This window comes from Ceratotherium simum, chromosome X, assembly GCF_057802395.1.
Source record: "Ceratotherium simum simum isolate JZ-2026a chromosome X, ASM5780239v1, whole genome shotgun sequence".
NCBI lineage: Eukaryota > Metazoa > Chordata > Mammalia > Perissodactyla > Rhinocerotidae > Ceratotherium > Ceratotherium simum.
In genome coordinates, this window is record NC_141940.1 from 7,631,366 (window position 1) to 7,650,352 (window position 18,987).

General features: G+C 37.6%; 1 long non-coding RNA gene across 2 annotated transcripts; it reads left to right on the forward strand.

The window, feature by feature from the left end:
• The first annotated feature begins 362 nt into the window (after window positions 1–362).
• LOC147911730 (uncharacterized) lies at window positions 363–11,692 on the forward strand. Of its 2 annotated transcripts, XR_015550343.1 has the most exons (6): window positions 363–502; window positions 718–841; window positions 2,179–2,368; window positions 6,041–6,151; window positions 9,993–10,071; window positions 11,518–11,692. It is a non-coding gene; the product is annotated as an uncharacterized LOC147911730 (long non-coding RNA). The 2 variants fall into 2 exon arrangements; XR_015550344.1 differs by lacking the exons at window positions 9,993–10,071; window positions 11,518–11,692 and adding an exon at window positions 9,205–9,379.
• Window positions 11,693–18,987: the final 7,295 nt, after the last annotated feature.

Here is an 18,987-nt window from a genome sequence, read left to right on the forward strand (position 1 = left end):
ATTAAGTTTGTTGAAAAGGGGCCTGTGCATCTGAGACCACAACGTGAGGTATAGTTATGATAGCCCTCTTCCCATTGATTTTCCTCTCTGCAGAACCAAATTTCCTCTTTTTTGAATTTACCTTTAGTCATATTTGAAGTCAGTGAAGAATTAGAGGGTAAGTCTGGTTAAACTAGATGAGGCTCTGTCAGTCTATTATACAGTTTTCAATTCTTATTTATTGGTGTATTATGTATATACTTGTTCACTTATTTTTTAGTTGTTATATAAAGGATGCACAAAGAGAAATCACAGTTCAGAACTCTCGATAATGATAAAATATTGTCTTTTTTTCTCTTATTTACCTTTGGATATCCATTCTTAACCCTGTGCACTGAAGGAGAGACAGAAGATAGCCAGGAGGTGGAGACCATCTGCAGAACTGGAGCAGTGCACGGGAAGAAAGTTATAATTTTACATTCTTGTGTAGGAATGTAGACAGAATCTTGATGCTCCTACAAAGGTAAGCCCTCTATAACCAAATCAGTGGTTATGGAAAACTGGGGTTTTTGGTGTCCCTGTATCTCCAATAGGCACAGGTTTCACCTTCACTTCAATCCTTGGTAAAAATTTAGGTTGTGACCAAACAGAAGGAAACTTCTCTATTTGTCTCCTAACATTATTACCCATGTACAACCTGTGTCCACTGCTTATGATGTCTTCTCTCCTCCTTCACAGGATCTAAGGGTTTCCCTACACAGAACGTCTCGCTGCTCCAGATATGTGTAGGCAGTGACTGTGACACCATTGAAGATTGTTCTCAGATTTAATTGTGTGTTTATTTTTGAGAAGATATGAGAGTGTATGTGTGAGCATGTTTGTGTGTAATTGTTCTGAAATATGGAGGGATTCTTGTCTGATGATGGGGTGGCCCTGGATGGTTTTCAGGAGGAAGATATTTGGAAAATGCTGACACAAATGATACACCCATTCCAAACACGGCTACAGTACAGCTTCTAAATAGAAGTAATATGTTCCATGGAACATGAAAATGTTACTGCTAAGTATTGCTTTCGGACTTCATCATGGGTAAAGTGCCTTAGACATGGTCTCAGTTTTAAAGTAGATCCTGAAGGAAATAACCCATTACACAAAGGAACCTGTTTCAAATATTCAAAGGATTATTTTATAGACTTATAAATAATAAACTCTGTGATTCAACATTTGAATAGCAAAAGCTTTTAAAGGCAGCAGAGGGAACATTTGAGAGGAAGAGTGAGTGAGCACAGAGGGAAGGGATAGGGAATGACATCTCATGAGTGAGAGAACAAATGCAAATATCTGTTCAGGAGAATTCTATCTCCTTACACATTGACCATATCATAAAGACATTAAACCACAAATTAGAAGTACAATAGACATAGTCTTTTTCTTGTTGACACCATTTCAGAAAGGTCAAAGATGAATGTTAGGTTCAGTGGTGGAGGTGGGAGGTCAGAGTAGTTGCCCCTTGTCTCACAAAGAGAAGGGAACCAATCAGCCTATGGGCTTGGCAACCCGGGAATATATCATTTTAGTATTTTTTCCCAGGTCTCTAGCAGAATGAAAACACTCAAGTTTACTATACAGTCAAGATCAGTACCGAACTGTCCACTTCAAAGTACTCTCTGAATTCTTACTCTCCTGCCTAAAGACAAACATGAAGGGATGCAGCTGTTTTTACTTTTTTCTCCAAGTGGGAGCATCCTCTCTGTCCCATTACACTTCCTTATATAGTGATAATTGGCTGCAGGGCATAGCTGAGGTAGAAATAAGTACCAATCAAAAGACTGTCAGAGCTGAAAGAGGCCATGGAGATTTTGTCCATAACAAACTTCTTATCACAGACCAGATACTTGAGTCCCAGGTGGCTCAGATATATTTATTGAAGATTTGGAAGTTCTAACAATTCTGTGAAATGGGAAACTGACTTACTTTTTAGTCTACTGAAAGAAAAAGATTTGGGAAAGTCCAGCTTAAATATTCCTTCCCTGAGTCTTTTTTGTCTCTCCGTAGTAAGTAACTTAGCCAGAGGTATGTTTCCAAAGCCTCTTTCCTCTCTCTTTGCAGTATTTGCATAACATGGCTCCCACTCGCTTAGGCTATGACTGGTTTGTAGTTTCCTATCACCTTTACATGCTCTCTTTCATCTTCTGTCAGGTTCAGTGGGTCATCAGAAAGTCAGAATGCTGGGCACCTGTATCACAGAATGGAAAAGTGGGAAAATATACTATCAACAACCAGACCTCTGATCAAGCGCCGAGATAATCTAGAGCTGAGAGGAGGAAAAGAGGACATCACTGGGATTTAAGCTCATCTCTCTCATAATAAAACAGTGATATATTAAATGGTTAGTTTCCTCTTAAGAGATATAGGAAATAGGATTTCTGCTCCCTCAATATTTGCACTCCTTGACTGATCTTTCCTTTCCTTCCTAAGGGTTTTAGTGTGTTTCAATTAATATTACGTGGATTGGGAAAGAAGGGATTTGGGGGTACCAAAGAGTGTAGGGGGTATTATAAGTATTTTTTGTTGTTTTGTTTTGTTTGGGTTTGGTTTGGCTTATTTTTGGGGAAAACAGATATTTTCAATACTTCATTCCTAACAACTTGAAAAACAAAAGATTAGATAGAACAAAGACATTTCTTAAGTAAGGAGGAAATCCGGGTAGAGGCTTATTTTCTCTTGGGCATGAAAACCATCCAAAGATACATAGAGCAGGTGAGGGGAACCTTACTCAGCGAGAGGTGGAAGTTGGAGGGCAGTAGGGTAGACAATGCCAAGTTCTTACAGAAAAATGATGAATGTCATGCTGTGGTAGTGGAGATTGGGCAGATATGAGAAGAGCTACATTGGTGTAGGGTGGGTTGGGTGGAGAAGCCCCCTGAAGCCATGCTGTGTGCAGTGCCCTATTTAGGAAGACGCTATTCATATATACTATATTATGAAGTGCGCCTTTCTGAGTAGAGTAATGCTCATCAAGTACAACTTTTGTGGTGGCTGAAGTCCCTGAGGAAAATTTGTCCCAAATAAGTCATTCATTGGTCTATAACCCTTTATTATAAACACATATGGTCAATGAGAAGGAGACTCATTTAGGGGCTATAGCCCTTCCTAAATTCTACTAAGTAAAACTCCCTGATTTAGACAATACCAAGACTCTGTGAACATGATGCTCTCTATACTCAGCAATAAAATCCTACTCCATCTTCATAGAAGCAACAGGGATCCCTGGTGGGCTCTCTGTTGGAATTTCAACATGGTTTTAGGCAGGTCCCATATACGCACAAGACATCTGAAAACCCCAGATTGGACATGGACCTGGCAGCTAAGATTAGATGGAATATCCACCAATTTGTTTAACTGAAAAATCGCCAAGCACATATTGTATGCCAATCCATCTGTGAGGTCCTGCAAATACAGTAAGACAACAGGACAGGCAAAACTTACGGTCTTCAAGAAGCTGATATACTGTTAGTACCAATATACAATAGCTAGGAAATGACTAGAATGTGAACTATGTGCAACAGCCCAAAGTACTGTGGAGAAACAATAAAGCGTATTGAGGGTTGGGCAGTACTCCAGAAAGGAGGAGATGTGGCAATTTCTCTGAGTGGCCAGAGAGGGCTTCTTTAAGGCTATTTGAGCAGTCCTCAATTAAGTAAGGAATAGAATCAATCTCCAATCTCTCAATGCTTCAAAACTTCCCCTCTTCCTAGGCAATGAAAGGCAATCTCAGTTTTTCCTATTGATCTTTTCTTGCTGTCCATACCCACCTACATTCCACATAGTTCTATCCTGTTCCAAGAGGTTTTGTGATGCAGATTCATGGGAATATTGAGGCGCTTTGGTTTGAGAAGTGAGAAGGAAAGGGGAGCACGCAAACAAAGAGGCTGTCAAACTGTGTAATATATCCCCAAAGACAGGAGAATAAGAGTCGAGGGAAATAAGAGAAAAAAAAAAAAAACCAAAAACTGTTGCCATGATGCTTTATGTAGAGGGACTTTCTCTTCCCTGGGAGGTTTCCAAAAATCACCAGTAATAAATTGAATGTATTTTTTAAAAAAGGAAATTGAAGATATTTTAAACTATGCTTTTGCCAGTACTGATTATCCCTGACCATGAGGAATCCAGATCAGAGACCGAAACATCAGTTTCTTGTCATAAAGAAGTTGCAGCTGCCTGTTAAACCGATAGTGGCTATGCACAGGTGTGTCTGGGAGAATTAATCTAATTTGCTATCCTCTACCAACCTAAAACCAGTACATGGCTATGATGGCTAATGCTTGGGCTTCTGGATTCCTACTCGACTGAATTGAGGATAATCTAACACAAGACAGCATGGTGGTAAAAGGGAAGGTTGAATTGGACAGATAGATTGCTGTCAAGCTCTCTGATAACAGAGCTCATCACATCTATAGTGTCAACAAGAGATTGGATGCTCTCTACTATGATTTATTTTATCTCCCATGAGAAATGGAGGGGAAAGTGGTGTTTCCTCATTTTGGGTGATCTGCACAGAGACATAAAGTGGCCAGTGGGCCTCAAGACATTTATTTGGGAAGATTCAGCATGGGGGCTAATAGTGGTGAGAAGTGTTTAAGTCTTCTTGGAAATACTGGTACTTTTTGGAAAAATGCGGGGCTTCCAGCAGCTATGGATATAGGCTGCATATTTTCCTGTTAAAGAAGGAAGAGTTCAAGACTTTCAGACATCAAGATGATTTCCCTTACCTCAGTCTTCATGGCTGTTTCAATGGAAACTTATAAACTATGTATGATGTTTCCCAAACTTGCCCACCTCCCTATCTAAAAGACCTTTCAGCCGCTAGTTGTCAAGTTCTAAAACAAACTCCAATTTAAGACTGGGAATCTTCTCACCTGAACTTCCTTCCAATGTTTCCAGGCACATTCTATATAGTTTAACATTTTGCTTTATATACCATACTACAACTTCTTTTTAGTGAACACTTCTGTGGGTTTACACAAATGTGAAATTTGTATAACAGAATTTTGAATCCCACAAAATTCAAGATACAGAATAGTACAAACATGTCAAAAAAAAAATCCTACCAATTCTTTTGGAGGCAAAACTTCACTCAATTCCGAGACTCTGGAATACATTCACCATGCTGATTTCCCTATATTTTGGAGGAAAGGCAGTGAGGTGGTTGCTGCATAGGTCCTTTGGACAAATATCAGTGGCTAGTCACAGCGTGAAAACATTGAGTGATTGATTCCAAAGTGCATGAGTGGATATTTAGGCAGGGCTGTCATCCCTAGATTATTCTTTGTGTGGTACCCTACTCCAGAGAATGGCAATCATCTATAATTAAATGTGATTGACACCTCTGTGAGTGGAGTTATGCATGACGTGTACAACATAGATAATGGCACTGTGGGTGCATTGGGAGTGTTTAGTTGCAGGCAGAGGCATGCTTTCCTTAGAGTGCAGGTATGCACCCCCCCCACCATCCTACCCCCTAGTGCTAGTCTCCATCGAGGCAACTCTATTAGGTGCCTTTTCAGAGACAAGACCTAGGAAATGTGGGTCTCATGAGAAATCCTCTCATTGTTTCTTCTGGGATTCATACCCCTTTTTCCCCAAGTTGCCTGACAGAAATGGGAAGAAGACTTTCAGTGAATTCATGGTGTTCCTTGCTGCCTGTGGAGTATTTTTCCGTTTTGTAGAAACTTTTCCCTACATCATCCCAAATCCTTTAACCTGTTCTCCCCTATCAGCTCCCCTCACTATTTTCAAGGCTTCTCCTTTAGACCTTCCCCAATGCCCCACTGCTTCTCGTTCTCTACCCTGCTGAAGCTCAAATTTTTTGACTCTCAGGTATTGAAGCTCCTTCTTTCTTCATGGTCTTAGAAGACCTTCATTCTTTTAAAAACACCTTTGAATCTTCTATAAGTTATCAGTTTTTACGGTTTATGTGTAACACCCAGAAAATTTTACTCATTGATATGACTTTATTTTGTTACATTTTAAAAGTTATATACCTTTTGTTATTGTGCAGAGAAGGCAGTTGGAGAGGGTAAGCATCATATGCTTGGCTGTATCATCTGGAATGGAGAAGTGTCTGCGAAGGAAGACACAAATTTTACATCCTTGTGTTGGACAAATGAAGGTAAGCTGGTGCCTCCCCTCTAATTCTGATCAGGAGTTGAGGTAGAAATGTGCCCTTGTAGTCTTTTGTCTATAATAATAAGCCATATTGATCACCATACTTCAATTCTTTGTAAAAGTTTAGTTACAAGAATGGAGAACTTGTTCCCTTGTCTCTTACCATCATGGCCATTGTACAAATGTCTACTGATACTGATCATAGTACTTTGATTGTGGTTTGATTTTGTTTTTTTATTTCATTTTCTCTATTTTTATTTATTTTTTGCTATGTGTTTTTGGAGATGCAGTTTTTTGGATGTTTTATATACGGGATTTGGATGCAAATTTTTTTTATGTGTTTAGTTATTTTCATTTTGAGTCCTTGGTTATTTGGTTGTTGTTGATCTGTCTGATGTGTAAATAACTGGGATATAAAGTAGCCCCATGCCCTAGTGGCCTCCCTCAATTCCAAAAACAGTCACAGACAGAATTTTGTTCTTGGGTCACTGATCCTGAGAAATAAGCATTTAAAAATTAACCTAAAATAAGACTCTCCTTTTATGGTGGATAATTCTACGGGTTTTGAAAAATACATATAGTACTGTATCCACCACCATGGTCATGATACAGAAGAGTTCCATTGCCCCCAAATTACCTCATGCTGCCCCTTGTAGTAAAACCCCACCCCAACATAACCCCAGAAACCACTACTCTGTTTTCCATCCTTAAAATTTGTCTTTTCCAGAATAATATATAAATGCAATCACACAATATGTTGCTGTTTGGTCTGGCTCCTTTCATTTAACAAAATGCATTCAAAATTCATCCATGTTTTTATGTGAATCAATATTCTCTTTACTTTTATTTCTAAGTAGTATTACAGTTCAATGTGAAGGAAATCTCAGTTGTTTCCAGTTGTTGGTGATTATGAAGAAAGCTGCTGTAAACATTTACATACAGATATATGTGTGAAGACAAGTTTCATTTCAATATAAAAAGTATAAATAGCTAGAGTGGAATTGCTATGTCCATGCAAAATTTATGTTTAAATTGGTAAGAAACTGAAAAAAAAATCCTGTTTTTCAGAATGAATTTACCATTTTGTGTTTCAAACAACAGTTGCCCAAATCATCATGAGCCCTTGGAATTGACAATTTTTTTAGCAATTCTATAATGTTTGTAGATTTATTAACTATTTTATAATGTTTGTATATTTTGGTTTAAGCTTGTATTTCCTTATTGAATAACTATATTGAGTGTTTTTTATGTACTTATTTGCCATCCACAATCCTCTATGGTGAAGTGTCTGTTGAGATATTTTTCCCATTTTATTGGGTTCTTGATTTCTCATGGTGGAATTTTCAGAGTTTATTATATAATCTGATTATAATTCTTTTAACAGAAATATGATTTGCATATATTTGCTCTCAGTCTGTGGTTTATTTATTTAATTCTCTTAACTGTCAATTTTTAGATTGTGCTTTCAGTGTGATATCTGAGATTTTAGTCTTAGACATATGACTCTTGGTGGACAGATTTTCTTTCAGCATTTTGAATATGTCATCCCACTGTCTACTGGCCTCCATTGCTTCTGATAAAAAGTTAGCTTTAATCTTAGTGAGGATCCCTTATATGCAATGAATTGCTTTTCTTTTGCAGCTTTCAAAAGTCTCTTAATTAAATAAACAAACAAACCAAGAAACCCCACAAAATTCCCTCTCTCTCTCTCTCTCCCTCCCCTCTGCCAGCCCCAAGAGATTGAATATAATGTCTGCCAGTCTGGATTTCTTTGTGTTTATCCTGCTTTGGGTTTGTCACATGTTTTTGATGTGTAGGTTAATATTTTTCATCATATTTGGGAAGTTTCAGCCATATTTCTTTGAAGGTTTTTTCTGATTCATTCCCCTCATCCTCTCTTGGTATTCCCATCATGCATATTTTGTTGTGCCCCCTGATGTTCCACCTTTCTCTGAGGCTCTACTCATTTTTCTGCATTCATTTTAATCTCTATTCTTTGTAAAGTGTTATCAGTATCAACCTGTTTTCAAGTTACTGATACCTTATTCTACTAATTCAAATCTACTGTTGAGCTCTTCTATTGATTATTTCATTTCAGATATTGTACTTTTAAACTCCAAAATATTCTTTTCTTAAAAAATATTCTGTACCTATTTTTGATACATATGTTTAAGATGTACATCTTGATATACATGTTCATAAAACTTCCTTTAATTCTCAAATAATAGTTTATTTATTTCTTTGAAAACATTTATAATGTTTGCTTTAAAGTCTTTATCTATTAGTATGATATTTGGAACCTCTCACAGGAAGTTTCTCTTGTCTGCTTTTCCATTATGTATGGGATACATTTTCCTTTCCTTTGCATGTCTCATAATTTCAATTGAAAGCTGGACATTTTCAATGATTAATTTAGCAGCTCTCGATAATGATCTCTCCTCCCTGGGATTGTTGTGTTTTGTTTTTTGCTTGTTTATTTTTTTATTGACTTGGCAATACTTTATTAGTGAAGTTTTGCCTGCAGCATGAAGCAGTTTGTGTTTTTTGTTTTTTCTTTTTTGGTTAGGGCACAGTCTGCAGTATGCACACAGTCATTCTGAGAAGACAGTAGTTTTAGTCGAGTACTCTTTGATTCTTTATTTTCCTGATCTCTCTGTCAAGCTGTCTGCCTCTGTGTGTATCACACACCTAGCCCTTAGACTTCCTAACTGCAAGCAGATCATTATGTAGTTTTCAAAAGGCTATAGGCAAAAATTACTCCAGAGTCTGATCTAAATAATTCAGACCTTTTTGCACAGGTAGTTTTAAGGCAAGTCTTTGAGGTTTGTTCTGATACCATGAATGCTTTTATTAGCTATCTCTTCCCCAGATCTCTCTAGTAAACAAGCTGGCCATTTTTTAGCTTATTACTCTCAAAGTGCTATAGCCTCATTTTATTTACCAACCACCAAAATCTGCATTGCTTTTGAGAATCTGGTTAGGTTTGGCCTTTCCCACATTCTGTCACAAATAAAGTCATGTTCTTTAGGGAGAACCTTAATGTTCTCTGTTATTCAGGCTACCCTCTCACACTGGGCAAAATATTAGAATCACTAATCTGGAGCTGGCACTAAAGGCAGAAGCCTGCTTCTCTCAGAGTGAGATTTCTGCTTTACAGGTAAGATGCTTATCAGTGGCAATAGATCTTGGTCTCTTGCCACACCTAATGTGGAACCTCCACCCAATGACTGAGCTGGGGCAAAGTAAATTAGAGATGCAGTATTCTCAGATGCTGCACCTACAATAGAGCTTCCACTCTATGATAGTGGTCTGAGTGATGGAACAGTGCCCCTGAGCTCTGGCCACATGCACCTGGTATTTAGCTTCTGAAACATTAAACTGGGTTTGTGGAGTGGATGAGAAATTCCAGAGGATTGCAATTTCCGTGAGTACACTGTAGCTCTTGGTTGGGAGCTAGAGGGAGAGACTATGGCCTTTTGTAGACCATAGTTACCTTACATATTCAAACCACCACCTCAGGCATCCATTCACCATATCAGTGTACCTATATTGTAGTGTCTCAGACTCAGTTTTTCCAGGGAAATGTAGGCACCATATAGCATATCTCAGAATGGAGAAAATGCAATAACATGTTCTAAACAATCTTGTTCCAGGGAAAGACCCAGAAAAGCCAAGAACTTAAAGAATGTAAGGGCATCCTCAGGTGTCAAGGGTATTTTACATCTTGCAGGTCACTCCTACTATGTAAAATGGGCTTTTTACACCATGATGTCTGAGGAGGAAAAGGGATTTATGTTCTTTTCACCCAACTGCCTACTGTTTATTCTCTTGTTCTTTACTTGTAGGATCGTGTGTGCTTTCCCCGATTATTCTGTTTCTCAGGAGTTGACATAGGTAACTCAAGTAGCAGGACTTTTATATCAGGTGAGTCAAGCATCATTTGGTGACATGAAGTATATTTACTGCTTAATTAATGAATCGGGAAATACAAACTGTTTGTTAATGCTTTGTATATAACAATGAGAAAAGGAACAGGATGAGACATGCAAGGATATTTCTTCCATGAGCAACAGAACCTAACAGTAAGAAATAATATTTATCAGTTCTGAAAACTGCCATATGAAAGATCCAACACATGAGTGCATAGCATCCAGGAGTGAAGTATGAGGAAAGACAGTGGAGTGGGTGCTATAGAAGTCTTTTGTATAAATTCCACTGGTCACTCACAGCCTGAAAACACTAAAAGGTTGTTTTAAAGGTGGGTGAGTGGGTGTTTAGGCAGGAATCTCCAGACATGCTGTGTGGTACCCTACTGCAGAAAGTGGCAATCATGTATAATTAAAAATGATAGACACCTCTGCAAGTAGAGTAACACACGACACATGCAATATATGTGATGGCACTGTGGGTGCATTGGGAGTGTTTAGTTACTTGCAGAGTCATACTTTCCTAGAGTGCAAGTAGGCCACTCTTATACACCCTCCATCCCTGTGCTGGACTACTTCAGAGAACTCTCTTAGGTGTCTTCTCAGAGGCAAAGCCTAAGAACATAAGGTCTCCAAAAAGCATCCCATTGAGTTCTTCTGAGACTCATATTAATTTTCCTAAAGTTGCCTGATTGAAATGGGAACAAGGCTTTCTGTGGTATTATGTTGTTTCATTCTTCCTGGGCAGTATTATGTATTCCTTTTGCAGACCCTATTCCTTACCCCAAAAAACAAATCTGTTAAACTGTTCTCACCTGTTAGCATCCCTCCCAATTTTTAAGGATTCTCCTTAACCTTCTGAAGCTCAAAATATTTTCTATCTCAGGTGTGAGGGTCTTTCTTTCTACATGTGCCAAGAACATGCTCATTCTTTTGAAAGTTTGAAAGAATGTTTGAATCCCATTTAAGTCACCAATTTATTGGGTGTTGAGCATCATACTGAGAAACTTGTATTCCTTGATATTATTTTTTGTTGTTACTTTTTAAAAAATATATGTATCCTTAGTTTTGCTCTTGCTTTCCTTTTTGTGTCCTTTCCTAATGCAGTGAGGAGAGAGAAAAAGAGGAGCGAAAGGGAGAGAGAAGACAGAGAATCAACAGATCAATAGTCCAGTTCTTTTTATTACTGAGCAGGGTACTAGTCACAGGTGAAGGACATCTGAGTTTTTTCTAGTTGTTAGCAATTATGAATAAAGCTACTCTGTATATTTGCATACAGATGTGCATGTGAACACAAGATTCATTTTACTTATGTAAATATCTAGGAGTGTCAACAGCAGTTTCCGATTCTGTAAGTAAGGAGCTTGGAAGTCATCACTTCCTCCTTACAACAAGTAAAAAGCTGAGCAGACTGAGAAATCAACAACTCTTCTTGGATTTGTAGGAGAGGGGAGGAAACAGAGCAAATGGCTGCCTCCAAGTTTGGAGAGACAAGGAAGCTTATCGAATCAAAGACTCACGAGCAGAAACCACTGTGGGAACCAGTGCCAAGGTAGGAAAATCTGGACTGTAATTGACGAGTTGCTGCAGGCTCAGTGTGGACAACTCCAAAAGTTAAAAACTCCAGGGGACCCAGTCATAGGGGGGCCCTACAATTTTTCAAGATTTAGCTTCAGGAGATTGACGAGATTCCCACAGTAAATATCAGAGAAATAACCCCTTCGCCTTTTGGTATAGGGAGGAAAAAAGGAATAATTTTGAAATAAGCTAGAGCACTCTGTTCTTTTTAACAAGGCCTGCCTTAGGAGAAACTAGTTAACCAGAGCCGAACTTGCTGGGGTATTATCAAGAGCCAAATTGACCCAACTCCAGCTGGCTCTAGCCTTTTATGTGGGAGAAGAGAAATATCCAACTCCAGCCCACTCTAGCCATCCTGTCCTACCTAAGAAGGGAGGAAAAAACTGAGAAAAACTTGTGAAGTTCACAGTCCAGAGGCATAGACTTACTAAAACCGTAAAGCCTAATCATAGGACTATAGAACACTTCCTCTCCCTCCACAACCCCACCACCACATTACTGAAGGCCTATTTACAACAGTTCCTTTTACCCAGTACATGTCCACCTATCTGTGTGTAAACACAAGTTTCATTTTACCTGTGTAAATAGCTAGGAGTGAAATTTGTAAGACTTATGGCAAATGAAGTTTAAATTTAAAATAAATTTTAAGAAATTTTAAGAGAAAAAGCCCTTTAACAGAACTACTTTAACGTTTTGTGCTGCCATAAAAAATGTATCAAATTTCCAGTTACCCATATCCTCACCAGCACTTAACCTTGGCAGTTTTTGTGTTTTGTTTTCTTTTGTTTTGTTTTTGTATTAGCCATTCTAATATTTGTATATTTTTGTCATTGTGGTTTTAATTTGCATCTTTATATTGACTGCAAATGTTGAACATCTCTTAATGTACTTATTTGCCATTTATATTCCAAATTTTATTGCATTGTTTGGTTTATAATTAATGACATTCAAGAGTGTTTATATATTCTGAATACAACACCTTTGACAGAAATGTGATTTGCATATATATCAGTCTGTGTTTGTTTTTTCCTTCTCTTAACCGTGTAACGTGCAAAGCAAATGATTTCAGTTTTGATGAAGTGCAATTCATCATTTTTTATTATATGAGTTTCACTTTTAACGCCATATCTAACAGCTTTTAGCCTTAGATATATGAATCTTGTTGCACTATGTTTTTGTTTCAGGACTTTGAGTATATCCACCCACTGCCTTCTTGCCTCAATGATTTCTGATGAAAAGTCAGCTATTAATCTTATACAGATCCCTTGTATACAATGTGTTGTTTTTCTCTTGCAGCTATTAACATTCTCTCTCTTTCTTCGGCATCAACAGGGTAAATATGTTTGTTGGTCTGGGTTTCTTTGTTTTTATGCTATTTGGAGTTTGTTCTATTTATTGGATATGTAAGGTTTTTCATCAAATTTAGGAAATTTTCATTTTTAAAAACACTTATTGGATTTTTTTCTCCTTTCTCTCCTTTCCTGCTGATAATCCCATAATGCGCATTGTGTGTACTTTCTGGTGTTCCACCTTTCTTGAAGCTCTGCTCATTTTTACTCATTCATTTTACTCTTCTTTATATACATTGTCACTATCAATCTATATTCAAATTCATGGATTCTTTTTTCTGCTAGTTGAAATCCACTGTTGAGAGCCTTTATTGAATTTATTCATTTCAGTTATTGTACTTTTAAAATCCAGATTTTCCTATTTTAAAAAATATATTTTCTACCTCTTTATTGCTATATACTTTAGATTAAACATTGTCATCATAACTTCCTTTACTTCTCGAACATGGCTTTTATTTTTTTGAAAAATTTTATAAGCATTGCTTTAAAGTATTTATGTTAGTATAACTTCTGGGCACTCTCATTGGCATTTTCTGTCATCTGTTTTTGTCCTGTGTAAGGGTTACGTTATCCTTTCTTTGAACATCTGATCATTTCCTATAAAATCACACAGCCAGTACTCTGAATACTGATAATCTCCTCCTGGGGGTTGTAGTGTTGTTGTCATCTGGTTTTTATTTGTTTATTGAATTGACAGGGCTATATTAGTGAAGTCTATTTCATCTGCTATGAGTTTTCTTATGTTGTCCCTCAGAGGGCAAGCCTTGTGCAGGTACACAGTCACTCTGAGATGACAGTAGTTTTAGTAGGATTCCCTTTGTTTCTTTTCTTGATCTCTCTGTCAAGCTGTCTGTATCTGTGTGTATCATACCCAGCTGTTAGGTTTCCTAATTGAAGGCTGATTTTTCTATAGTTTTCAAAAATGTCATGGGAAAAAAATCTCTCAACGTTAAATAAAAATAACTTGAACCACTTTGAGCAAGTAACTTTTTGAATCAAGTCTTTCAGATTTGTTCTGATATTAGGAGGGCTCTTATTAGCTATCTCTTTACCTGGTAGTACTCTCTGGTAGACAAGCTGGCCTGTGGTTTAGCTTGTTGCTCTCATACTGCTACCAGTCTTATCTTATTTACTTACCTCCCAAATCTGCGTTGTTTTCTGTAGTGCCATTAGACTTGACTTTCCTTATACTCTATTACAAATAAAGTCATATTTTTAAAGAGAGCTTTAATGCCCTCTGTATTCAGACCAGTCTTACGCACTGGACAGAAATGTCTGATTCACTGCTCGGGAACTTGGGATAGAGCTGATTGGTGGTGGCAGATTCTGGTCTTCTCAACCTGCCTGACCTGGTGCTGAAACTCTTCCTGACAATCATTCTCAGGCAAAGATGATGAAGGAAACAGTATTCTTAGCCTGCCACAACCATGGTAGAGACGCCACCCTATGATAGTGGGCTGAGTGTGGAAATAGTGCCCCTGATCTCTCGCCACATGCACCTGGTATTTAGCCTCAGCAACACAAAGCTGGGAGTGGAGCAGATGAGAAATGCCAGTGGCTTGTTCCTTCCATGAAGATACCATAGTCCTTGACCAGGAGCTCAAGAGATGTAACCCCATGTAATAGGCCAAACTCACCTCGTTACTTCAATCCCAAGCCTCTGGTATTCAGTTACCATATTTGTGTCCATATATTTTGGTGTCCCAGAGTAACCTTAGGTAAATGAGAGCATTTCGTTGCAGGTCTCAAAAAGGAAAAATGCAAAAACGTGCTCTAAAATTTTTAATCTTGATCAGGGAATAGGCTCAGAAATCTCACAAACTGAAAGCAGTATAAGGACATCCTTAGGTGCTAAGAACATTTTATGTCTTGCAGATAATTCCTGGTAAGTAAAATGGGCTTTTTCCACTTCTGGATCTGAGGAGAACAGTTTTCTCCATCACATCAACCACTGATTATTCTCCTGTTCTTTGTTTCTAGGACCCTGTATATTTTCCCTGCTTATTTTGTGATTCAAGAGTTGAGGTACTCAAGTAGAAAGACTCAGATCTTTGGGTGACAAGCACAGTTTTGTGATATGGAGTGTATTTTCTGATTAAAAATTGGATCTAGAGAATGCAAACTGCTTGTTAGTGCTTTGTATATAACAATGAGAAAAGAAAGAGGATAAGGCATGCAAAGATTTTTCTTCCATGAGCAGGAGAACCTAACAGGAGGGCTTAATGGTTCATAGTTCTGAAAACTTCCTTGGAAAAACTCCAAACTGCAAGTGGACAACACTCAGGGAAGGGTGGATGTGGAAAGACAGTGGAGTGAATGCTGTAGAGGTCCTTTGTGCAAATGCCAGTGGCCACTCACAGCCTGAAAACAATGAGGGGGTTTTGAAAGGAGCACGAATGGGTGATTAGGCTGGGCTGCCATCCTTAGACATTCTTTGTGTGGTACTGTACTCCAAAGAGTGGCAATCATGTGTGATTAGATGTGATTGACACCTCTGTGAGTGGAGTAACACATTATACATGCAACATATGTGATGGCACTGTAGGTGCATTGGGAGTGTTCAGTTACTTGCAGAGGGATGCTTTCCCTAGAGTCCAGACGTTTCCACTAGTACCCTCCCCTGTGTGGGACTAGCACAGGCGACTCCTTGGATGAATTCTCAGAGGCAAGTCCTAGGAACTGAAGGTCCTGGAAAAAACTTCCCATTGAGTTTCTTCTGGGATTCATATCCCTTTTACCAATGTTGCTTGACTGAAATGGGAATGAGACTTTCAGTGCTTTCATGGTGTTCCTCTCTACCAGTATTTGTCCTTTTTTTCAGAACGTGTATCCTACCCCAAACCCCAAATATGATAAAATGTTCTTACCTATCAACTCCCTTTCCCATTTTCAAATCTTTTCCTTTAGACTGTGGCAAATTCCCTCCTACTTCTCAGATATGTTCCCTGCTGAAGCACAAAGTATTTTTTCTCTCAAATATTGAAGCTCCTTATTTCTTCACAGACCTAGAAGATGGTCATTCTTATTAAAATATGTTTAAATCTGCTATAAGTCATCCATTTATTAAGGATTGTGCATAGTACTCAGACAATTTTATTGTGTGATGATTTTATTTAGTTTATTAAAAAGAAATACATATCTTTTGCTTTTCTGGAGAGGAGGGGCTTAGAAATGGTAAGCGCCATACGCCTGGGTGCCATCATGTGGACTAGAGAAATTTCTAGGGAAACCTCGTGTTAATTTCACATTCTTATGTTGTACAAAGGGAGATAACCTGATGCCTCCCTTCTTTAATTCTGTTCAGGGAGTTGAATCAGAAACAGCTCTTTGTGATATTTTGTCTGTATTAATAAGCTGTATGTACACCCTACTTCAGTCTTTTGGAAAATTGTAGTTACCAAGATGAAGGACATTGGCTTCTCTCGTCATTTGCTTTTATGCCTGCTCTACCTATGTCTACTGGGCACAGTGCTTTGATTGATTTTTTGATGTTTTTTTCATTTTCTGTCATTTGATTTATTTTTTCGTGTATGTTTTTGAGGAAAGTTATATTTTTTTGGATATTTTATGTGTGGGGTTTGAGTATTAAATGTGTTCTTTATGTGCTTTCTTACTTTAATTTTCAATTACCCATTAGTTGGTTGCTGTTGTATTGTTTGTTCTTCAAAGCAACTGGGATATGAAACAGCTGCATGCCCCAAGGCTCTCCCTGACTTCCAGAGAGTGTCACAGAGACAGAATTTTGCTCTTGGGACACTGATCCTTAGAACTATGCATTTTAAAATATAACATACATTAAAAAACTCCTTGTATGGTATAGAGTTCAATGCGTTTTGAAAAATGCCCATAGTCTTGTATCTACCACTAGGGTCATGATACACAGGAGTGCCACTACCTCCAAAAATCCCTTATGCCCCTTGTAGCCAACCCCCACCCCAACCTAACCCCTGACAACCACTGCTCTGTTTTCCATCCTTATATTTTTTCTTTTCTTTATATTTTGTCATATAAATGCAATCATACAATATGTAGCTCTTGGGTCTGGGTCCTGTCACTTAAAAAATGTATTTGAGATTTATCCATATTTTTATATGAAAAAAAAATATATATATATATAATTGCTAAGTAACATTTCAGTCACAGGTGAAGGAAATCTGGATTGTTTCCAGTTGTTCATAGTTATGAATATAGCTGCTTTAAACCTTTTTATATAGATGTATGTGTGAATATGTTTCATTTCACTTATGAGGAGTGAGATTGCTGAGTCACATGGAAAATATATGTTCAAATTTATGAGAAACTGGATAAAAACTTTTCCAGAATGACTTTACCACTTTGTGTTTTCATGAACAATGTATTAGAGATCAAGTTGCCCAAATCCTGATAAGCACTTGGTATTGACAGGCCTTTTTGTATTTTTTATTTTATGCTTTTTTAAACCACTTCATTGAGGACTGATTGACATACAAAAAGTTGTACATATTTAATGTATACAACTTGATGAGTTTGGAGATAAGTATACACCCGTGAAACCATCATCATAATCAATACCATAAACATATGTTATTATTTTTATTCAGTCTATTATGTGCATAGTTTTATCTCATTGTGGTTTTAATTTGCATTACCTTATTGACAGAAGATATTGTCTCTTCATGTACTTATTTGTCATCCACATATCTATTTTGATGAGGTGTTTGTTGAAATCTTTTTCACTTTTATTTTATTTTTTTTAGTTCTTATTGCCAAGTTTTCAGAGGTTCTTATATATTCTGATTACAAGTCCTTTGACAGAAATGTGATTTGCAAATATTTTCTCTCAGTCTGAGGTTTTTTATTTTCACTGTCTTAGTGTCTCTTGCAGAGGAAAAGTGCTCCATTGTGATAAAGTGTACTTTATCATTTTTTAATTTAATGGATGTGTTTTTCACACCATATCTAAGAACTTTTTGCTTTATCCAGAGTCACAAAGATTTTCTCTCTTTTGCTTCTGTAAGTTTTTTTTTTTTTTTTTGGTGAGGAAGATTAGCCCTAAACTAACATCTGTTGCCAATCCTCCTCTTTTTCTTGAGGAAGATTGGCCCTGAGCTAACATCCATTCCCGTCTTCCTCCATTTTATATGTGGGACGCCTGCCGCAGCATGGCTTGATAAGCAGTGCATAGGTCTGCGCCTGGGATCCGAACCTGTGAACCTTGGGCTGCCGAAGCGGAGTGCGCAAACTTAACCACTATGCCACCGGGCCGGCCCCATCTTTTTCTATAAGTTTTAAATTTTACTTTTCACATAGAGGGCTTTAATCCATTTTGATTTATGATTTGTATAAAGTATGATGTATGTGTATTTATTTTTTACATAAGGACATCCAACTGTTCCAGCACTATTTGTTGAAAGGCTAGTCTTTCTCCATTGAATTGTCCTTCCATCATTATTGAAAATCAGTGGACTATATTTCTTTCAGTTTATTTTGGAACTCTATTCTTCTCTATAGTCTGTCTATCCTTTTGCCAGTAAAAGACTATCCTGAATTCTAAGTCTTGAAATTGGGTAGTATGAGTCCTTGAATTTTTTCTACTTTTCAGAATTGTTTTGGCTATTCTAGTTTCTTTATCTCATAATATAAATTTTAGAATTAGCTTAGTAGTTGATATCTTGTTGTAGTTGATATCTGCAGTATAATCCTACTGTGATTTTGACTGGGATTGTGTAAATCAGTAGATCAATTAGGGGAAACTTAACACCTGTCATAGAAGAACCCCAAACCTCATAGAGAAGAGCAAAGAATAACCACTTCACAACCCCCTATGTGGTGATAATATACAATGGACAGAACAAGTTTATTTCCCACAGCATAGCAAATAGCAGGAGCATCAGCATGGTTGCTCCATTTCCTCTTGACCCCAGATACCATTAGGTAATACAGTAGGCCAGATGGCGGTTATATATCATGTGGCTGTTGCTGTAGCTGAGGAATACAGGTACAATGGG